Here is a 24877-nt window from a genome sequence, read left to right on the forward strand (position 1 = left end):
GCAACATACGAAACGACTGTCGTCATCTACCGAGAACATACTGCAACATCAGTCTTGCTTCAGTCTTCGAAAACGTCCACACTTCGAATTATAAATGAAAAAAGAGTAATGTGTGTGTTGAACAGAATTAGTTTATTTAATTAACCGGTTTACGAGTCCATTTTCAAACATTAAATGACTATCGTCGGCAAAGAGGGTACAATACTGACCAACGACATTGACAAAGTTGTTACAGAACGACAATATGCTACAAAAACACGGTAAAAGCCATTTATAAAGGCAACAGTCCAGAAACACGCAGGAGTTCCAGCAGGTTAACTTTTTTCGCCTTTGCTTGCTAAGTGGTGGACTTTGTGAAGTGACTGACAGCTGTGGCCTTCGCTCAGTACATGCTCAGCAATGCTGCAATGGCTGCTTCACAGGTTGCCTGGCCCTTGATGGGTTAGGATAAATCTGTGGCAGGACTGGTATAGGAAGTGCTGGTTGGGTGGATTAGGCAGGTTTTGCACCTGGGTCTTCCACAGGGATAAGATCCCTGTGGCAAGGGATTGGGATTGGGAGTAGAGTAGGTATGGACCAGGATGTTGTGGAGGTTGTGTGGGCAATGGAACACCACTTGAGGCGGAAGGCGGGTTGGGAAGTTTCTTGGGTAGGATGTCCCTCATTTCAGGGAACAATGAAACTTAATCAAAGCTCTGTCAAACGATGTGGCTCAGTTGTTCCAGTTGGGGGGGGGGGGGGGTGGGGGGCGGCTTCTGTGTGATGAAGAGGACACTTCTTGGTCCTTGGGGGTGATGAGGGGATTGGGGGGGTGAGGAGAAATGGCTAGGGAGCTACGTTTGTCAGCTAGGTCTGGGGGATAGTGTGTGTCTGTGAAGGCCTTCATGAGACTCTCAGCATACTGAGCAAGGGAGTTTTCGTCTCTGCAGATATGCCATACCCGGGTAGCAAGGCTGTATGGGAGTCATTTTTTGGTGTGAAAGGGATGACAGCTGTCAAACTGCAGGTACTGTTCACGGTTGGTGGGTTTAATGTGAACAGAAGTGTGGATGGAGCCACCAGAGAGGAGGTGGTCAACATCTAGGAAAGTGGCACGCTGGGTTGAGGAGGACCACACGAAGCATGTAGGAGAGAAGGTGTTGAGGCTGTGAAGGAACAAAGATAAAGTGTCTTGGCTCTGAGTCCATATCATGAAGATATCATCAGTGAACCTGAACCAGACTAGGATTTGGTGTTTCAGGAGGCTGGGAAGGTCTCCTCTATATGGCCCATAAAAGGGTTGGCATAGGATTTTGCCATGTGGGTCCCCATGGCTGTGCCACGGATTTGCTTGTATACTTTCCCTTGAAATGAGAAGTAGTTGTGGGTTAGGGCAGAGTTAGTAAGGTATAACGAATGAGATAGTGGGTTTGTAGTCTGAAGGACGTTGGGAAATGTAATGTTCAATAGTGGTAAGACCATGTGCATGATGGATGATGGTATATAGGTAGATGGCATCAACAGTGACAAAGGGGTCTGGGGAGTTAAAGTGGTGGGGAAAGTAGTGGTTGGTGTCTTTCACATAGGAGGCTAGATTATGGGCAATTAGTTGGAGATGGTCAATTCTTTCACTGGGTGCACAATAATCAGCCACAATGGGCATCCAGGATTGTTGGGTTTGTGGATTTTGGGGAGCAGGTAGAACGTGGATGTGCAAGGGTGTCATAGGAATGAGAAGGGATCTGATTCAGGGGAGATGTACTGGGAGGAGCCTAAGGCTTTAAGCAGCGATTGGAGTTTGTGTTTGACTTCTGGGATGGGATCACTCTGGCAGAGTTTATAGGTGGAAGAGGCAGACAACTGGCAGAGGCCTCCTACCAGGTAGTCACTCCGCTTCATAACAACAGTGGTGAAACATTCGTCTCCAGATAGGATGATTAGCTTAGGAGTTGTCTTGAAGTTGTGCATGGTTGTTCTTTCTTCTATTTAAAGGTTGGTGTTCTGAGGAAGGGCCTGTGAAGGACAGTGAGGGTAAGTTGGAGGTAGGAAATTCATGGAAGATGACCAGTAGATGTTTAGATGGGAGGGGGACAGGATCACAGTTAGGTGGTCATATGAACTGGAAGAGGCAGGGTTCAGTGTTGCAGGTAGGGTGGTTTGGATTGGAGGGATTGATGGCAAAGAAGTGCTTGCATTGTAGGGATCAGGAGAAGGAGAGTAGGTCTTTGACAAGTCCAGCATAGATGAATTTAGGTGTGGGGCTAAAGGTGAGGCCTTCAAATAGGACTGAAACTTCTGTGGAGCTGATGTTTTTCGTGGGAAGATTAACAACAGAGTTACAGGAATGTTTTGGCTCAGGATTTGGATTTGGTGGAGTGTTGGTAGGGTGTTTAGGGGGATTTGGCAAGTTGAAAAAGTCAGCTAGAAAAGGTTTAGCGGCTAAGAGGGGTGTACGAGGAGGAACACTGTGGGTACAATAGTAGTTGAATAGCAATGGCCTGAGGTGGCAATAGGATGTCAGCAGCTGGTGTTTGCAATACTCTTCCACGTGCTGGAGAGCAAGGGATTCAGTTGCAGAGATGTGACCTGTGGAGTAGGGATTGCAGAGTAGTAGTATCTTGCAGAGGGAGCAGAGGTGGTTCTGGGATACCAGTGTTTTTGCAGTACCAAGTTTGTGAGTGCCAGGGATTGGCAGAATCTGAAAAGGTGTAGGTCATTGTGAAACGAGGTGTTTTTGCAGTACTAAGTTTGTGAGAGCCAAGAATTGGTGGAATCTGAAAAGGTGTACATCATTTTGAAAGGAGGGGTGGATCCAGAGAAAGGAATCTTTAAAGTTAGGCTGTTTGGGAAAATTCCATGGTTTAAGCAGCATTTGAGAAGCAGGATGTGGGACTGGGTTTTAGCCAGGGAAAAAAGCATCCTGAAGGTCCACCTGTTGGCTGTCTGGTTCCTGCACACTCCACCAGGCAGCATTTGTCTCTCATCCCACAGTTTCGGGGGGTGGGGGGGGGGGGAGGAGGGATCACATGGCTTACAGAGCATTTGAGAAACAGGATATAGGACTGGGTTTTAGCCAGGGAGAGGAAGCCTCCTGATGGTCCACCTGTTGGCTGTCTGGTTTGCACACTCCATCAGGCAGCATTCGTCTCTCTCCCCAATAGCTTCTCTGTACTACACAGATGGGAGTTGTCCTTACAAAATATTCTCTGCTCCCGTAATTATCCCGGCCTCAACCTACAGTAAGATGCTGTCCCCTCACCCTCCTCCCAAAAGTTTCCACCATCTCTGTTCTATCATCTCCTCCGTATTTTCTTCTCCCACCCTGTTTATTTGCAGCCCTCTGCCAATACATCTGCCTGTCTTCCCCTGTTCTTCCCTTTTTTTGTGCTCCTTTTTCCCCCACCTCGATGCCACACAACCCCAGACACTGCATCTGTTGGCAGCGTTGTGTCTGCACACCCCATGAGACAGCCTTCATATCTCCCCATCCGTTACCATCTCTTCTCCTCCCCTTCCCCCACCCTCTCCAAATTGCTGACTGCATTCCATGTCATGTATTCTGGCCCGAGATGCTGGAATTGGCGGTCGTGTGTGCGTGAGGTGTACTTCTTTGTATGTTCGTGTGTGCATGTGTGTGTGTGTGTGTGTGTGTGTGTGTGTGTGTGAATGGTCCATGTGTGTTTCTCTTTTACTGACGAAAGCTGTGGCCAGAAGCTATATGTGAGTGTCTTTTAATTGTGCCTGTCTGCAGCTTGACGTTTCTTTTTTACGATAAGTAGCAGCCTGTCTATTCCAACATTGTTTATATACTTACCTGGATTTTCCATTCTTCAAATTAGTAGTTATATCTCTGCCTCTTCACTTACAGATGAAATGTTGTCGAATCTACAACCAACTATGGGTACAGTACAGAAATTTTTCCCTGCCATCACCTACTACGCAATATAAGAACTTAACCTTCCTTTTTCTTTACACTGTTTTCACCCTCTACATCTCCGTTTAGTACCATGGATGCTATTGCCCGATGTCCTGGCAGATGTCTTACTATCTTGGCACTTCTTCTTGTTAGTATTTTTCTTTCCTCTCTGATTCTGCGGACAACCTCCTCATTTCTTACCTTATCAGTCCACCTAACGTTCGACTTTCTTCTGCTGCATCACATATCAAATGCTTCGATTCTCATCTGTTCAGGTTTTCAAATGATTAAAATGGCTTTAAGCACTATTGGACTTCACATATGAGGTCATCAGTCCCCTAGACTTAAAACTACTTAAACCTAACTAGCCTAAGGACATTACACACATCTATGCCCGAGGCACGATTCGAACCTGCGAACGCAGCAGCAGCGCGGTTCAGGACTGAAGCGCCTAGAACCCCTCGGCCACAGCGGACGGCGTTCAGGCTTTCCTATCGTCTATGTTTCACTGCCACACAATGCAGTACTCCAAACATATATTTTAAGAAATTCCTTTCTCAAATTGATAATAGTAGACTACCCTTGTCTGCATTTGGAATTCCCATTGCACTCTTAATGTTTCCGCCCTTGCTTATAATTTCTCCGAGGTTGTTCCGACTTTTCTGTGTGCTGAGTCAGTCCTACTGATAATCATTTATTTTTCAATTTTTTCACATTCTTCATGTACCATTTCACCTTAACTTCCATGGATTTCCTATTTATCCACGGCTACGCCTTACAAACATATATATATATATATATATATATATATATATATATATATATATATATATATATATATATATATATATATATGGGATCTCTTGTTTCGGACATGTCCGAAAGAACAGACACCATTTTTTTATAGAGGGTGGTCCATTGATCGTGACTGGGCCAAATATCTCACGAAATAAGCGTCAAACGAAAAAACTACAAAGACGAAACTTGTCTAGCTTGAAGGGGGAAACAAGATGGCGCTATGGTTGACCCACTAGATGGCGCTGCCATTTGTCAAACGGATATCAACTGCGTCTTTTTAAATAGGAACTCCCATTTTTTATTACATATTCGTGTAGTACGTAAAGAAATATGAATGTTTTAGTTGGATCACTTTTTTCGCTTTGTGATAGATGGCGCTATAATAGTAACAAACATATGGCACTCAATTTTAGACGAACAGTTGGTAACAAGTAGGTTTTTTAAATTAAAATACACAACGTAGGTACGTTTGAATATTTTATTTCGGTCGTTCCAATGTGATACATTAACCTTCGTGTACTTATCATTTCTGAGTATGCATGCTGTTACAGCGTGATTACCTGTAAATACCACATTAATCCAATAAATGCTCAAAATGATGTCCGTCAACCTCAATGCATTTGGCAATACGTGTAACTATATTCCTCTCAACAGCGAGTAGATTGCCTTCCATAATGTTCGCACATGCATTGACAATGCGCTGACGCATGTTGTCAGGCGTTGTCAGTGGACCACGATAGGAAATATTCTTCAACTTTCTCCACAGAAAGAAATCCGGGGACGTCAGATCCGGTGAACGTGCGGGCCATGGTACGGTGCCTCGATGACCAATCCACCTGTCATGAAATATGCTATTCAATACAACTTCAAACGCACGCGAGTTATGTGCCGGACACACATCATGTTGGAAGTACATTGCCATTCTGTCATGCAGTGAAACATCTTGTAGTAACATCGGTAGATCATTACGTAGGAAATCAGCATACATTCCACCATTTAGATTGCCATCGATAAAATAGGGGCCAATTATCCTTCCTCCCACAATGCCGCACCATACATTAACCCGCCAAGGTCGCTGATGATCCACTTGTCACAGTCATCGTGGATTTTCCGTTGCCCATTACTGCATATTGTGCCGGTTTACGTTAACGCTGTTGGTGAATGACACTTCGTCGCTAAATAGAACGTGTGCAAAAAATCTGTCATCGTCCTGTAATTTCTCTTGTGCCCAGTTCCAGAACTGTACACTATTCAAAGTCGTCGCCATGCAATTCCTGGTGCATAGAAGTATGGTACGGGTGCAATCGATGTTGATGTAGCATCCTCATCACCAACGTTTTTGAGATTCACGATTCTCGCGCAGTTTGTCTGCTACTGATGTGCGGATTAGCCGCGACAGCAGCTAAAACATCTACTTGGACATCATCATTTGTCGCAGGTCGTGGTTGACGTTTCACATGTGGCTGAAAACTTACTATTACCTTAAATAACGTAACTATCCAGCGAACAGTCCCGACACTTGGATGATGTCGTCCAAGATACCGCGCAGCATACATAACACACGCCTGTTGAGGATTTTGATCACAATAGCGATACATCAACACGATATCGACCTCTTCCGCAATTGGTAAACGGTCCATAAAACACGGGTAATGTATCACGAAGCAAATACCGTCCGCACTGACGGAATATTACGTGATACCACGTACTTATACGTTTGTGACTATTACAGCGCCATCTATCACAAAGCGAAAAAAGTGGTCCAACTAAAACATTCATATTTCTTTACGTACTACACGAATATGTACTAAAAAATTGGGGTTCCTATTTTAGAAAAACGCAGTTGATATCCGTTTGACCTATGGCAGCGCCATCTAGCGGGCCAACCATAGCGCCATCTGGTTTCCCCCTTCAAGCTAGACGAGTTTCGTTCTTTGTAGTTTTTTCGTTTTATGCTTATTTCGTGAGATATTTGGTCCGGTCGCTATCAATGGACCACCCTGTATATATGTAATGCTCACCGGCCATTTGACCATCGTCTTCTGTGTGAATGCTCAAACAGTGGCCGAACTCTTACGGGAATCGGCAAAAAAGTCACGAGTAATGAGGGACACTATGAATGTAGTGCGGGACAGTAAGTTGGGAGTGTGGGTCTCACGGGAGGCATGCGAGAGATAAGTCCCCGCATTCGCACTATTGTCTGTGTCATCGGTGGCACAGATGGATAGATCGTCTGCCATGTAAACAAGAGATCCCGTGTTCGAGTGCCGGCCGGAGCACACATTTTCAACTGTCCCCGATGACTTATATCAACGCCTGTATGCAGCTAGGGTCATTCATTTCATTTTAAACCAATATCCGACTGCGAAATCTCTGCCTGACAATGATGTAATTTAACTGAAATCTTCCCGTATCTCCCTTCTTTTCCAGTGTATATCCTCTTGAGAGACTTGGACAGAGTATTCGCTATTACCATCTGAGATTTGAGATTTTTGCAGAACTAAATTAGACTTTCTCTGTCATTTCTCCTACCAGGCTCATATTATTTGGTAAGCCTTTCTCCTCCTCCTTCCATTACAAACGCATTGCAGTCCTGCTCTCTATAACTTTTTCATCTCCCCAAACGTATTAAATTACACTTTCAATACGCTCATATATTTCCTCGAACTCTTCATCTTCTGCTTGCGACGGCCGGCCAGTGTGGCCGAGCGGTTCTAGGTGCTTCAGTATGGAGCCGCACGACCGCCACGGTCGCAGGTTCGAATCCTGCCTCGGGCATGGATGTGTGTGATGCCCTTAGGATAGTTCTACGCATTGTAATGATGTATTTTGACGATTTACAAGGACATATGAATCTAGCGCCACTGACGCGCCTAAGAGACTGTAGACTAATTCTGCGCACATGTAGAAACATCGATATTACAGACAGACTCTGAAGACATTTGAATATTACAAAAAACAAGCGCGCAACCCATCGTCCACTGCCGGACGATATCTCTCTCTTTTTATCTCCTGTACAATACGGACGCACCATTACATAGGCATCATTATAAGATTTGTAATTTGTTTAAGTCTATTGAGAAAGACTGTTATTTTGTTGCGTGTGAGACTAGTATGTGTGAAAAACAGAGTGTGGGTATTGAATGGACATTTCTACGTGATTTATAAACTTTTATGAACATAACAAACCACTCAGGCTCTGTCATTGTTATTGACGTAAGTGTTAACATGTTATATGTGTTTCAAATCCAAGCTCTTAATTATAGTGTCAATTACTGTAAATTTGTGTTTGCTTTAGTTCTTGGACAACCTTCATCATTTACTTTCTATGTGCCAAGTATTTTTTTTTTTTTTCCACACATCCAACCGTGTCCGACGTGTCATTTTGTGGACAGAACAGTCGAGCCCGACGTCGACATACTACTTTTATCCCCCCCCCCCCCCCTGTAATATTTTTCAAACTCTGTTGTAAACTGGCCCTTAGGTACATTTTCAGTGCGAGTGACTTCCGGGAATTTCTTAGCAAACTTCACATCTCAAATCGTACATCGCTCGCACAAAGCCTCACTGTTCCATAATGGTACGCGGCACTTTCTAAACGGGAAAGGGAGCCACGCAAGTACATGTTGCTTCCCCTTCTCAATCTGATGCTTAATAATAATAATATTTCCTTACATCAGGCATTCTATGTTGATACTTCTTACACTCCACACCACGACTGGTAGATCGTTACCCTTTCGATGGTTATTCAATCTTTTCTTCATGGTGACCTCCCTGTGGCAGTCTCCTCCCGGAGATCCGAATGGGGGACTAGTTCGGAATCTTTTGTCAATGGAGAGATCATCATGACACTTTTTAATTACAGCTCAATGTCGTGTGGATACAAATTACGTGTGTCTAACGTAGTTGTTTCCATTGCCTTCTGCACCCTCATGTCGTTGATCATTGCTGATTCCTCCAATTTTTAGGGGCGGTTCCCAATCCCAAGGGCAAGACAGTGCCCTGAACGTCTCTCTGGTCTTCCACCCTCTTTGACAGTGGCCGTTGGCCGAAAGAGGGTGACTTCCTAAGCAGGAAGTTTTCGGCCTCCATTGCTGATGCTTTTTATTCAAAACTTAAGCAGTGGCCGCCTTCGTTCTTGAAATTGAGGACACTTTTATGAAAAAAAACACGCTATCCCTAGATTATGGGTGCATACTACTAGCGTAGACAACAATGATACTACTGCCCGTGTATAGAGAGAAATTTGTCGTTAGAGTTTCTGTTACAGTCTGTTAGAACGTGATTTATCATAAGTGTGCATAAAATTCACTGTTAATTATTCGGAGGCTGGCACACTTTTACCTGCTAACATTTGAGAATTACCATATGTGATTGAAAGGAAAGTAATTCAAAGTCAACTACGCTTTATATCAATTCGGCATCGGAGGAAATTAATACCCGTTCATACATAAACGCTTATGGTTAAACGCAAGATACGGAAGATACTTTTTTTTACGTTAGCACACGTCGTGTTATTTCCTCTATGTATAACATGTCTACAGCGTCGAGGGTCGGTGTTAAGTAGGACTCGACACACACATTTTTATGTCCTTTAGCAGTTGGCAAAGTTCTCTTGCGAAGATACGAATACTTAAGCCGAGTCGGCCGTACCGCTTTGGAGTTCGGTTGCCACTGTGTTTTATAGCGCAGCAAGTGGGCGTACTGTCCCATTAAGGGGCTCCACGTGGCCGCGTGGGCAGCAGTATCGCCGCTGCCATGCCCCGCGCATGTGACGTCAAGGGACACCGGGAACTCGTCCCTTGACGACTGAAGGTGGAAAACTTACGTCAGACTCCCATTCCTTGAAATGAAGCACGTTCGAGTTAATAGCACATAAATATATAAAACTTACAAACTATTAAAAATATAGCGGTGTGAGTGGCAGGAAGGAGGAGGACAATTTGGTGTTAAAGACTACTCTTGTCTTCCGGAAATGATAAGCAAAGCAAGGCATTACGTAGTTCAGAATCTAAAAATAAATAAAAAATAAAACCAGCAGAAAGAATTATGCAGGGGGAGTGGTGTCGAATCCGATACAATCATCAGACACCACCAAATTCATATAAGAACTTCTCATTCACAAAGTAGCTAATTTCAATACCCACATGTATCGAACACCAATAAATCATCGCTTTAGTACGTAAAACATATGAAGATCTGACAATTTTAATACACTGATTTCCTTGAGTATCTATAATTACTACGTCTGCAAATACATCAACACTCCGCAACCCCACCTGTGGTGGGCTGGGCAGAATACTTCACGTAACACTTTCACTTTCCTCGTTCCTAGTTCTGGTCGCGAGTGGTGCAGGTCAATCTCCGTAGTTAACTCTTCTGGGAATGGATACTCTACAAATATTAACAGTTTAATGAGGAATAAGTAAGTTGAGCCATGGCGACTGGCGCTAGTTATGTTCCACTTGGGTAGATGATATCGATACACGTCTGGTCTTGTATCTCTCACTGTTCAGCCTATGGTTTTCCGGCTTGGCGTGTGGCCGGGGTCTCTCTCCGGTCGGCCTTCAACGAGGCAGCATTGTTTTGAACGGAAGCCTTCGTCTCCATCCGCGGTGCTTGAGCCTCGCCGTCCTCGCCGTCCTTTGTCGTTTGGCCGCGCGGGATGTATGGTGCTGATCAGCCGGGGCCTTTGCGTACGAAACGGTGGCGGGTTCGTCGTCTCATGCTGGACATCTTCTGGAAGCATTACGTTACGTATGATTCATATTCTGATGTTAACCGGTGAAGATGTGTGAGACTTATGGTGGCATCTGCCGGAGATGAGCTAAAGATAGTTCTGAACTTGGTTCCACAGTGTCCTATTCAATGAGGCTAATGTACTGCTTATTCTACTTCAGGGCATGTACAGTGTGTGTTATCTGAAGTGGTTTGTATGGAAATTTTAGTCTGTATTAGGACACACTGCCCGGTCTGAGCCTGGCCGGGACTATGTACGTGTCCAGCAGCCGTAGAACACAATTGGCTCTGGGTTAGTTCAATCACTTGTTCCAGCAGGATTTGGTATAATTATTTAATGCGGGAATTTCCTTAAGCCTACTGTAAGTGGTGTCTTAAATTGTTGCTAACTGTTAATTTTCCAGGATCACTCCTTAAGAATTTGCATTAACTCTTGGGGGCGTAATTATTATTAATTATAATGTCCGCCCCGATAGCTGCCGGCACGGTACCTCAGCGTGTTCGGTCAGAGGGATAGCTGCCCACTGTAATAAAAAAAACTGAGTTAATCGACCAACAACGAACTTCAACGTATGTCTTACGACGTCCGCCCCGAGCAGAAGCAACGAACAAAAGCGAGCAAAATGAGATAAAAAAAAAAATAGCTCAGTGCTCAGCGTAGCGCATTGCCGTCCTAGGGGCCCGGGATCGATTCCCGGATGGATCGGGGATTTTCTTCGCTCAGGGACTGGGTGTTGTGTTGTCTTCATCATTTCATCCCCATCCGGCGCGCAGGTCGCCCAATGTGGCGTCGAATGTAATAAGAACTGCACCAAGGCGGTGGACCTTCCCCCCTAGGGGCCTCCCGGCCAATGACGCCAAACGCTCGTTTCCATTTTCCATTAATTGTTATCTTGGCTGTGACTGGAGCTTGCACTTATTGGAATTTATTTGTGCTGGAGGGAATTTTGATAAGACTACTTGTGCGCCGGGGTCGGTGCTGTTTACAAATCCCTGTCAGGGCTACTTATGTTGGGACCAGTCGGATTACACATCCGCCAGTTCATGCGATCCTGTACTCCAGTGTTGGGCAGCGAATGCTCGCGCTCTCTGTCTTCCGCAGTGTTATTTTTTCCAAGCGCCGCTATGGCCTTTAAATCTGTTGTTTAAAGTTAAGTTGCAATTTTAGAACGATTTTGAGTCATTCCATTTGTTATATTAAGAGAGACTACCCTTTTATAACCTTATTGCTCCTGGAAGTTATTTAAACATTATACTACTGGTTGAGATAACAACCGTCACTCTTACTTAATGTAAATTTTCCTTATTTGCATGTTGTTGGGGAACGCTGTAACCCTTGCTATCATTCCTGTTTGGTGAGGTTTTTAACTCCGGGTTCTTCTTCTATGGCCCCCTTGAATTTAGCATAAGAATTTTTGGACTGTGGACTATTATGTGGCCTGTTCAGTTTTATTAAATTTTTATTCTCTCTTGTGCCCATCAAGTTTTGGTAATTTTATGGCTGTTTAAATTTGGCTTGAAGGTTGTATCATTAATGTGTTATCTTGTGGTCATGCAAAGAATGAATGCGTGCGAGGTATAATTGACATTTTCTGCCATCGCTAATTATGGTTCAGTATTCAAATTAATTGTTTAATTAGAATCTTAATTGTGTTTAATGTAATTCAGTCTGTGAAAATAAATTTGTATGTTGTACCAGTATGTCTGAATTCAATTTTTATGTTGCCATTTTTTTGATTCGGTAATTTTGTAATAAGGAAAGTTGTTCTGTAGTCAAAATTAAAACTATGTACCAACCACATGTTTGTCCATCAGCAGAGATCCATAGCTTCCTGTTTCCTTGAGTAGCTGTGTAATCTGAGCAGTAAACAGCTCATAAGTTTTAATTAATAAACCAATTACTTGTCGGTTATCACACTACGCTTGATTCCTGTCATAAAGCATCACTTAAATCTAGTGTTAAAACAGTCGAAGTTCATGTATAGCACTTGATGTTTCCGTTAAGCTTCACGTTAATTTTCATTTAAATAAAATGCATCGTGATCTGGACTAAAGTACTAGGCACTACTCTGCCTTTAAACGAAAAAGGAGGAAATGGTCAGCGTTGTATATGTCTTTAATACTGGTTCTCTGATTTAGGAAATGCACTATGTTCCTGATGTTAAAAGCTTCTTTTGCTGGTTCTTCCGCCTTCGCAAATTAAATACTTTTTTTTCCTTTTTTGTTTAAAATAAGTTATTATGCGAAAACACTTTTTGGGCAAGAAAAACACTATTTCCAACTGTTCTGCAGGTGAAATGCTGTCAAGTGGTAAAGGGCAAAACAGCAGGTGACCCTGTATATCAGCGTTCGTCAAACTGTGACCCAAATCAAATATTCGTGCAACTCGCGGTGCTCGGCAGTATTCTATAATAATATCTATTTAGCAACTAATAGCCGACTCCATTAACATTACAATTTTATTTAGACTGTAGTTTTTCTGGATGATCGCCTTGTGTTTTACATGATGACCATGAATCCTGTTTATCGGGGTCCTTTTGCTAATTTTATTCACTCGGCTAGCTTTGTTAATTTCTGTGAGATACGGTTCTAAAATATCCAGGCTGCATGTCTTCAATTCACCCGCTGTGCACAAGTGGCATTTTTACACCGACAACTCTTACGATATTTGTTCCGGCGTAACGACAAGCGCCGGCACGAAGCTCAAGAACGATACAACAGAGAGGGCTGTGAGACGACGTCACGGCGACTACGGCGTCACCACGACAGGAGCGGCCTCTACACGAAGAGAACAAAGCGACGCGCCGCCTAGCCCAGGCCGCACTGGAAACCGGGCACTAGAAGAGCCGTGAATAATGAACTTGTGTTACTAGCTTGCATGGAAATTGTATATATCGTAGGACACTGATTATTTGCATGTCGACAATTGCTTGCGACACCACCTTGTACATACGCAAGTTAAGTATTGTCATTTCAAATCTTCAACTTTTGTACTCCTGTCTTCCACAGTTGCGTGTAATATTACTTTATATTGATAATTTCTATTTTTTGCACCGTCTGACTACAACTGAATGAGACACAATTTTCGTGACATACGCGTTTCGCCTTTATTCTCTGCAAGGCATCTTCAGTGGCCTGGAATATGTACATATTGTATACTATTTAGTTTATATTTTGGGGAAATGTACCTGTAGATTATAAACAGTTCAGGTGGTTGGTTTTTGCTATGATGTAGTAATGTTATAAATTCTACTTACAGGTTGCGCGGACGATTTTCTACATATTACGTATCTGATCCAGTTTTGGTGCTGTTCCTCTTCTTATAATAGTCACTTGGGGTTTATTCCACATGTCACAACACTCGGAACTGAACGCTTCTTTTGATGAGATGTTTTGGTTTGTGTTGCCGACAGTCGGATGTTACTGCCAAATATCGAATGTAATTTTTGAAGTATTTGTGAAGCGTCTCACACCAGAACAGACACACACACACACACACACACACACACACACACACACACACACACACACACACACGCACATGCATACACAAACAGATCACGCTGTCACTTCCGTCCCACCAGAGCCACTCCACATCATTGCCTTGTATCAATCACTCCATCCGCCATACTGCCCATCGCGCCCCCTCGCGCCCACCGTCGCTGAAATCGAGCTGCCGCCGCCGCGAGTGGAAATAAAAAGTTTAACAGTCACTGGCGTAAACATGATGTCTTTCAAAAAACATTCAGGGAGAAGTGTTCATGCTGAAGCTTCTCTTAGCAACTGGTTAACAGATTACTTCAACTCGAAACCACGACAGTACTACAAGAGAGGCACAGAACTCCAGCATTAACATTGGCAGGCGTCCATTGACAAACATGATGATTCCTTCATTGAGTGAACGCGTTGTGAATCAGTCTTTTCATTTTGTATTATATTGTAATGTAACGTATTTTGTGCTAATAAAATCAATCATGGAATTACAAAAACGGCAAAATGTTGTGTACCGACAGTACCGACAGTTCAGGCGGAAAATGTTATAGTCTCTGAAATACTGCAAATTGTGGACCCAAGTAAACAGAAAATGGTTTAGGAATAAAACCCTTTCTCACTTTCTTGTTGAAACAATCTGTCTATATACTTCAATTCTAAAGTTTTCGGTTGTTCTTGTCTGAATTACGCAAGTAGTTCGTATACAGTAATTTGAAAGTTAGAGGTGGCAGACAAATGGTGTTCACCTGCACAGTATGTTTCAAAAACGATATATGTATTACAGAGTATTATATTGTCAAAACTATCGATCGATGCACCACGGCAGAAACGGATACATTGTCCACTTTATATTCAGTGCCGTTAGATATCGGTTGCCTTCTATTCGCTCGACTACCGTCACGTGTTGCAAAATGGCTACTCGGCAGCAGAAATCATTTTGTGGTCATGAGTTTGCGAAGTGTAATGCCGTGATTACAGACTTTTAAAAACGTTATTTTCCATCGCATTAATGAATTTTTAATCATGCCAATGTGCAACAGACGTCTCAGACAGACGTATCACACTGATCCTCCGAATGGATGGAACATTCGCAGAAGGTAACGACAATTTGTAGACGCAGGATATGAATGTAAAGGAAAGAGTACCGGCCGCCTTCCTGTGCCCGATGAAAACATCGCACGAATTCAAACCGCTTTCCAAAGCAGTCCTACATAATCAACAAGTCGCGCCAATCGTGAGTTACAACTGCCTACAATAACAATTTGGCTTGTTTTGAGTCTCGATTGGTTATGAAGCTGTATAATTTCTGTTATAAACTCTACGTCATGATGACAAAGGCAAGCGTGTTGCATTTCAAAATGCTATTGACAATCATAATACTTGCACACTTGCACAAAACGCATCGTGTTCAGGGATGAAACGACTTTCCACCTTAGTGGGAAGGTCAAGGTCAGAATTTGGGACTTACAGGTGTACACGCTGAACACTTACGAGATTTACCCAGTGTCGGGGTATTTTTTGCGGTATCCCACTCATCTGTTTACAGCCCATTCTTCTTTGCTGGAAATACGGTTAACGCTCAGCAGCATCTTGCTGTGTTTCAAAGCTATTTATGTCCGAGACTGAACGAGGAAAACATTTTTCGACAAGTCTCCAAGTTGCTCGTCAAACAGCCGGAGACTTACGACTTCTCACCAGGCCTCCACGGTCATGGATTCTACCTCCTGTGGCTTCTTGCTGTAGGGTTTCATTAAGGCCAACGTTTTTGAACAAATATTACCACGAAACCTAGAACAGCTGAAGAACCGGATCCGTCATGCCATAACATCAGAAACGATGACATGCTTACCCGAGTATGGGAGGAATTCGAGTATCAATGAGATATTGTTCGTGTCGCTGAAGTGGGACACACTGGGCATCTGAAATCTGTACTTGAGAGACTTCGTGGCAGATTGAAACTGTGTGACGGACCGAGACACGAAATCGGGAACTTTGCCCTTCGCGGGCAAGCGCTCTACCATCTGAGCCACCCAAGCACGAATCATGCCCCGTCCTCACAGCTTTACTTCTGCCAGTATCTCGTCTCCTACCTTCCAAACTTTACAGAAGCTCTCCTGCGAACCATGCAGAACTAGCACTCCTGAAGGAAAGGATACTGCGGTGACATGTCTTAGCCGGCCAGAGTGACCTTGCGGTTCTAGGCGCTGCAGTCTGGGACCGAGCGACCGCTACGGTCGCAGGATCGAATCCAACGTCAGGCATGGATGTGTGTGATGTCCTTAGGTTAGTTAGGTATAATTACTTCTAAGTTCTAGGCGACTGATGACCTCAGAAGTTAAGTCGCATAGTGCTCAGAGCCATTTGAACCATTTTTGACATGGCTTAGCCACAGCCTGGGGGATGTTTCCAGCATGAGATTTTCACTTTGATACTTGGGTAGCTCAGATGGTAGAACACTTTCCCGCGAAAGGCAAAGGTACCGAGTTCGAGTCTCGGTTCTGCACAGAATTTGAATGTGCCAGGAAGTTTCATATCACCGCACACTGCGCTACAGAGTGAAAATCTCATTCTGAACTTGAGAGGTTCGTAAATATGTGTTCCAAATTCGTAGCTGTATGTATTACAGTCTAATAAATACATACGTTCGAAACGCGTTCATGCTTTTTGAGACACCCTGTATATTACGTAGCGCTTCCCCGCACATAAATCCGGCGCACCTGCTAGCGGAGCAGCTGGTACCTACTTGCTAGGCTGTCGCTACGACACTCTCCGACTCAGAAAGCGCAGCCAAGTACTGACGGTTTCGCTAAATGTTCCCGAACACGTGGCCACAGGCTTACCGAGCAGGGCCATTTGTTCCGCAAAACCTTCATTTCGGCAGTCGGCTCGGCTCCGGCGCAGTCATTTGTTAATGCCAGAGGCGAGAAACTTCGCCGGCCATACTTTGCAATATGGCGCCGTGCGAGAGAAGTGATTAATCCGTAATAGCCATAATGCAAAACCGCGGGCGCGGAAGTTGGTCTCCTGTGGCTGACAGTTTAATGAAATCCCGCGGGCCAGCAAGTGGCGGCGGCGGCTGGGCGCTGCAGACTGCCGGCGCTGTCTCTGGTGGAGCGCGACAGGCGCGCCTGTTGCTGTAGCCATTAGTCGCCGTCCTTCAAGATTAGTCAGCGGGCTGACTTAAACAGACGGCCTCCTCCCTTGTGCCGCGAACACTTCACCGTGGCCCTTGGCTTTTATAAAGAGTGAGTTACCTGAAGCAAAATTAGGCCACCGTATTTTGGGCAAGGCATTTGTGACTACTGCCATGTACACATTTTTCACAGCTCCTGAAACAAACTCGTGAGCGCTCAACGACATACCATGAAGATAACCGTATAAGGTTGCAATCCGTTACTTGATTCAATCATAAATATACGAGGGTGATTCAAATGAAAACCTTAAATATTTTTTAAAATATTATTTATTGTGCAGAAGTGGTACAAGGCTGTATCACTTTTCAACATAATCTCCCCCGCGCTCAATGCAATCCTCCAGCGCGTACAAAGTGCATAAATTCCTTTAGAATAAAATTCTTTTGGTAGTCCGCGCAACCACTCATGCACCGCGTGGCGTACTTCTTCATCAGAACGGAACTTCTTTCCTCCATTGCGTCTTTGAATGGTCCAGACATATGGAAATCACTTGGGGCAAGGTCTGGAGAGTATGGTGGATGAGGAAGTCACTCAGAATGCAGGTATGTGATTGTTGCAACTGTTGTACGGGCAGTGTAGGTCATGCATTGTCATGTTGCCAAAGGACACCTGCTGACAGCAATCCACGTCGCTCTGATTTGATTGCAGGCCGCAGATGATTTTTTAGGAGATCTGTGTATGATGCACTGGTGACAGTGGACCCTCTAGGCATGTAATGCTCCAAAATGACGCCTTTTTCATCCTAAAAGAGAGTCAGCATAAGCTTCCTTGCTGACGGTTCTGTTCGAAACTTCTTTTGTTTTGGAGATGAGGAATGGCGCCGTTCCTTGCTCGCTCTCTTCGTTTCCGGTTGGTGAAAGTGAACCCATGTTTCGTCCCCAGTAACGATACTTGCCAGAAAGCCATCACCTTCTCACTCAAAGCACCGAAGAAGTTCTTCACAAGCATCAACAAGTCGTTCCCTCATTTCAGGAGTCAGCTGCCGTGGCATCCATCTCGCAAACACTGTGTGAAACTGAAGCACATCATACACAATGTGTTTTGCTGACCCATGACTAATCTCTAAACATGCTGCAATGCCATTCAGTGTTACTCGGCGGTTTTCCTTCACTATGGCACCAACTGCTGCAATGTTCTGTGGAGTCACAACTCGTTGTGCCTGGCCTGGACGAGGAGCATCTTCCACTGAGGTCACACCTTTTGCGAACTTCCTACTCCATTCGTAGACTTGCTGCTGTGACAAACATGCATCACCGTGCTGAACCTTCATTCTTGGATGAATTTCTATAGGTTTCACACCTTCACTACGCAAAAACCGAACAACAGAACGCTGTTGTTCCCTGGTGCAAGTCGCAAGTGGGGCGGCCATTTTTATACTGTTACTGCGACGGTATATGTGCATCTGCACTATGCTGCCACCTACAGGCCATTCTGCACGCTGTTTGTAGCACGCTCACCAACTTACAGGATAACGGCGCGAAATTTCGATTTATTATTACAAATTTAAGGTTTTCATTTGGCTCACCCTCGTATGTCTGAGTAGTGCTAAATGTTATTATCTTTACATAAGGAAAAGTTTTATCTTCTCAATAACCTTCAAATTGTGAGATACACACTTAATTTTTATGCGCAAAATTAGTGAATTTACTCACGACACTTTGTTGCCTATGCCTGTGGTCACTTTCAGAACTCAAATTAGTCAAAATGGTTCAAATGGCTCTGAGCACTATGGGACTCAACTGCTGAGGTCATTAGTCCCCTAGAACTTAGAACTAGTTAAACCTAACTAACCTAAGGACATCACAAACATCCATGCCCGAGGCAGGATTCGAACCTGCGACCGTAGCGGTCTTGCGGTTCCAGACTGCAGCGCCTTTAGCCGCACGGCCACTTCGGCCGGCTCAAATTAGTCAATTAATTAATTTAATAAAATTGAGCCTTAAATTGCTCGTGTACCCATGTACCACCACAATAAAATAAAAACAGTGAGTAGTCGAGGGAGTACGAATGACAACTGTGGCGTGTTTAAGTTCACAAAATAAAGACAAGTTTTATAACTACAACGAGCTGATAAATCTTACATAAAGAATGACAAACGCAAATCAGAAATGAGATGGTGTTTAGTTGGAAAAGAATACACTGGGCTGGAAGATATACAAATTCTCTCCTGAACTGATCCCTTTTACAACAAAATATGTTGACGTGAGCCCAATGTGAGGCTCAGTTCTGTTCAAATGGAATCAACTATGACAAAGTATACCACAAATTATGGTTCACCTGAGAACAGGAATCCCTGAATATGATTTTAACAACCATATGCCGCTGCAGCAATACTTTTCCTTCGACCTTGATTCAGGCGGCAGCAGAAAATCGCGCGGTGTGGGCGAGGATCAGCGAGTTGCGGCAGTTGTAATGTTCTGACGCGTCCACGAAAATTTGCAGACCATGTGGTCTGGCGTTCCGATTATCAGAACGCGAGAAACTTCCCTGTCGGAGCCCTGAAATCCCAGAAGATTTCAGTGTGAGGTGCACCCGCTCGCTGAATTCGCCAAGCCAATTTGACTCACAGGCACGACTGTGCATGCTGGAATTGTCAAACGTTAGCCAGCCGACCTAGGACGAATAAAACAATAAACTGGTAGCCAAGATCGCAGGAATTTTTTCTATTCCATGATTACCGGTTTCGGCGAAACTAAAGCCGCTAACATCGGATCTTAGGACACATACTGGTTACAACATCAAGGCGACAATGGTGATATTAATAGTTGCCTATAACACGCAGCCCTTACAAAATTGTCGTAAGTAGCACATAGGCGCCCAAGAGAGATGACATTATAAATGTTAAGTTTGTCCATCACATACAAGCGCAAGCCTATTATGAGGCGAGCTGTGACTCATTGGCACCTCTCGCGACGCGGCCTGTAGTGTAAGAACAGAGCCGGAGTTGCGGTAGTACCTAGCTTGCGCTTGTATGTGATGGACTCACTTAACATTTATAATGTCATCTCTCTTGGACGCCTATGTGCTACTTACGACAATTTTGTAAGGCCTGCGTGTTGTAGGCAACTATAAATATCACCATTGTTTGCCTTGATGTTGTAACCTGTATGTGTCCCAAGATCCGATGATGGCGGCTTTAGTTTCGCCGAAACCGGTAATCATGGAATAAAATGAATTCCTGCGATCTTGGCTACCAGTTTATTGTTTTACAAGCATCTTGATCACTCTCACATGCGCACAATGTGCTTCCTACAAAATTAGGACGAATAACTTCACCCTCGTGGCACACGATATGTCCAAGATAATATGCAGCTCCACTGTTGACACAGTTGGAATATGCACTCACACTAGGGAAAGACGTGAAGTTATTCACCAGTGGAGGACCAGAAAACGAAGCAAGCAAAGAAAAACCACCATTTCCCACCAGCCCTCGGTATGGAAGCCGAATTATCAAAAACTAAACCGCCCCCGCATTGCACAAACTTTCGAACTACCCTCTACTCATTGAATCTACCCTCTTCATTGTTATGCTGGCTTGGTACCCCATCAAGATACAGTACCATGGTTACCACAATGGAGAAGCAACACTCTACTTTGCATATCCTGAGAGGCGCCAATAAGTGACTGAAAAAATAAGATTTTAGACTGGGGGGGGGGGGGGTGTCATTCTCACGGCAAGCATGGCCATGTCTGGACAAAAAATAAACATCTACCTAGATGGGACCACAGTCCCTCATTTACAGAACATCTGCATCTACATCTACATGGATACTCTGCAAATCACATTTAAGTGCCTGGCAGAGGATTCATCGAACCACCTTCACAATTCTCTATTATTCCAATCTCGTATGGCGCGCGGAAAGAATGAAGACCTTTATCTTTCCGTACGAGCCCTGATTTCCCTTATTTTATCGAGGTGATCTTTCCTCCCTATGTAGGTCGGTGTCAACAAAATTTTTTCGCATTCGGAGGAGAAACTTGGTGATTAGAATTACATGAGAAGATTCCGTCTCAACGAAAAACGCCTTTCTTTTAATGATTTCCAGCCCAAATCGTGTATATTTCTGTGATACTCTCTCCCATATTTCATGATAATACAAGACGTGCTGCCTTCCTTTGAACTTTTTCTATGTAGACCGTCAGTCATATCTGGTAAGAATCCCACACCGAGTAGCAGCATTCTGAAAGAGGACGGACAAGCGTAGTGTAGGTAGTCTCCTTAATAGATCTGCTACATTTTCTAAGTGTCCTGCCAATAAAACGCAGTCTTTGGTTAGCCTTCCACACAACATTTTCTATGCGTTCCTTCCAATTTAAGTTGTTCGTAATTCTAATACCTAGGTATTTAGTTGAATTTACGGTTTTTAAATTAGACTGATTTATCGTGTAACCGAAGTTTAACGTATTCCTTTTAGAACTCATGTGAATGACCTCACACTTTTCGTTATTTAAGGTCAACTGTCACTTTTCGCACCATTCAGATATTTATTCTAAATCGTTTTGCAGTTTGTTTTGATCTTCGGGTGACTTTATTAGTCGATAAACGACAGCGTCATCTGCAAACAACCTAAGACGGCTGCTCAGATTGTCTCCCAAATCGTTTATATACATAAGTAACAGCAAATGACATGTAACACTACTTTGGGGAACGCCAGAAATCACTTCTGTTTTACTCGATGACTACTGTCCGTCAATTACTACGAACTGTGGCCTCTCTAACAGGAAATCACAAATCCAGTCACATAACTGAGACGATATTCCATAATCACGCAATTTCACTACGATCCGCTTGTGTCGTACAGTGTCAAAAGACTTCCGGAAATCCAGAAATACGGAATCGATATGAAATCCTTTGTCAGTAGCATTCAACACTTCATGTGAATAAAGAGCTAGCTGTGTTTCACAGGAACGATGTTTTCTAAACCCGTGTTGACTGTGTGTCAATAAACCGTTTTCTGTGTGTGCAATCTTATGGGACTTAACTGCTAAGGTCATCAGTCCCTAAGCTTACACACTACTTAACCTAAATTATACTAATGACAAACACACACACCCGCACCCGAGGGAGGACTCGAACCTCCGCCGTGACCAGCCGCACAGTCCACGGCTGCAGCGCCTTAGACTGCTCGGCTAATCCCGCGCGGCAATAAACCGTTTTCTTCGAGGTAATTCATAATGTTCGAACACAATATATGATCTCTAATCCTGCCACATATCGACGTTAACGATATGGGCCTGTAATTTAGTGGGTTACTCCTACTACCTTTCTTGAAAATTGGTGTGACCTGTGCAACTTTCCAGTCTTTGGGTACAGACCTTTCGTCGAGCGAACGGTTGTATATGATTGTTAAGTATGGAGCTAATGCATCAGCATACTCCGAAAGGAACCTGACTGGTATACAGTCTGGACCAGAATACTTGCCAAATGCCGGGATGGTTCCTTTGAAAGGGCACGGCCGACTTCCTTCCCCATCCCTCCCTACTCCTATGAGACCGATAACCTCGCTGTTTGGTCTCTTCCCTCAAACAACCAACCAACCAACCAGAATAGTTGCTTTTATTTAGTGATTTAAGTTGCTTCACTACTCCGAGGTTATTTACTTCTACGTTATTCATGTTGGCAGCTGTTCTCGATTCGAATTCTGGAATATTTACTTCGTGTTCTTTTGTGAAGGTATTTCGGAAGGCTGCGTTTAGTTACTCTGCTTTTGCAGCACTGTCTTCGATAGTATCAGGATTGCTATCGGGCTGAGAAGGCAGTGATTGTTTCTTGCCGCTAACATACTTTACATACGAGTTGTAGGCATCTCGCATTGAAGTCCGCTCTAAATTTGGAGCTTCTCTAAAAGATCGTCAATCTTGGGGATTTTGCGTCTGTTTAAATTTGTCATGCTTGTTTCGTTGTTTCAGCAACAGTGTTCTAACCCGTTTTGTGTACCAAGGAGGATCAGCTCCGTCGTTTGTTAATTTATATGGTATAAATCTCTCAATTGCTGCCGATACTATTTCTTTGAATTTAAGTCACATCTGGTCTACACTTATATTATTAATTTGGAATGAGTGGAGATTGTCTCTCAAGAAGGCGTCAAGTGAATTTTTATCTGCTTTTTTGAATAGGTATATTTTTCGCTTATTTTTCGAGGATTTGGGGATTACAATATTCAATCTCGTTACGACAACCCTGTGTTCACTAATCCCTGCTTCGGTTTTGATGCTCGTTATTAACACAGGATTATTTATTGCTAAGAAGTGCGAAAGATCTAATCTTTCCAGGCCGACCATTTACAATTTCTGAAAGATGGCTGTTACGCTTCCCAGACAGTGATGCACCTGAAATACATATGTTTTACCTGCTCGCTAGAAAAACATGGTGACTTCTTTGTGTCAGGGGAGTTACCGTCTTGCCTGCAGTAAACACGTGCGCTGGGCACTCTGCCCGTATAATCCCAGCTTCTAACAGTAGAATGCAGGGAGTTTTATGACTTTCCCATCATTTGCACAAGGGCTCAATTTACAGTAGTCTTTCTTAAATGGCTTCCTCTGCTAACTGCCCGCCTTTGTCATGGACTGCCACCCACCCCAGGTAAACTGTTTTGCCAGCTGGTGCTGATTCCTGTCTGACGCTAAGCCTAAGGAGGAGAGTACTACGACGAAAAGTCCCTCTGCAGGAACGGTCAACTGAGCGCTGCTTCCAAGAATCACTCACGCAGCCTGATCGCTGCTCGCGGAATTTATGGCCCCCAATCCGTCTATCTCCCTGTTCTCCCTCGCCTCCACTACAGCCCCTTGGGTAAAGTTTCCCTACGGGCTACGCATGCAGTTGTAAGAACATTCTGCCCAAAATTTCCTAATGGAAAGAAGTTATAAGCCACACATACCAAATGTAGTACTGGGGAACACAGAGAACATTACCTAAAATATGAATATTAATCTGACTGCCAATGTTGTTCAAGTGAGATAATGATGTGCCACCTCTCAAGGCGTATATCGAAGATTACATTGCACAACAACATATGAAAATGGGAGAAAAAAGAATACATCCATCTTCACAGCCTCCCTCACCCTACTTAGTCTTTCTCTCTCTCCATGTCCTTCCATTCCTTCTCCCGTTCCTCTCTCATTCTTCTCTCCTGTTAACCACTGACCTTCCTCAGCTTCATTTGTTTTTCACTTCCATTCTCAGTCTTCCCTCTGGCTCTCCTTCCAACAATCATAACCATCTCTTCCATTCCTTTCCTTTAGGCTTTCGTTTCCCACTTCTGTTGTCTTCCTGTATCAAACTTTACAAGGGACAGATGTCCTGTCATGCTGTCCCTTCTTCTTGTCAGTGTTTGCAATACATTCCTTTCTTCGCCGATTCTGCAGAGAACCTTTTCGTTCATTACCTTATCAGTCCACCTAATTTTCAACATTCTTCTATAGCACCATATCTCAAATCCTTCGAATCTCTTTTGTTCTGCTTTCGCCATGAACCATGTTTCACAACTATACGGTACTATATTCTAAATGCACATTTTCAGAAATTCTTCCTCAAATTAATATCTATATTTGATACTAGTAGACTTATCTTGGCCAGGAATTCCTTTAACCTCGTCTACTTTGTCATCACCAACCCTGATGTTAAGTTTCTCGCTATTCTCATTTCTGCTACTCCTCATTATTTCCGTCTTTCTTCGACTTTCTCTCAGTCCATATTCTGTACTTATTTGACTGTTCATACCACTCAACAGATCCTGTAATTCTTCTTCACTTTCACCGA

The sequence above is a fragment of the Schistocerca serialis genome, chromosome 8 (genome assembly GCF_023864345.2).
Source record: "Schistocerca serialis cubense isolate TAMUIC-IGC-003099 chromosome 8, iqSchSeri2.2, whole genome shotgun sequence".
NCBI classification, from domain to species: Eukaryota; Metazoa; Arthropoda; class Insecta; order Orthoptera; family Acrididae; genus Schistocerca; species Schistocerca serialis.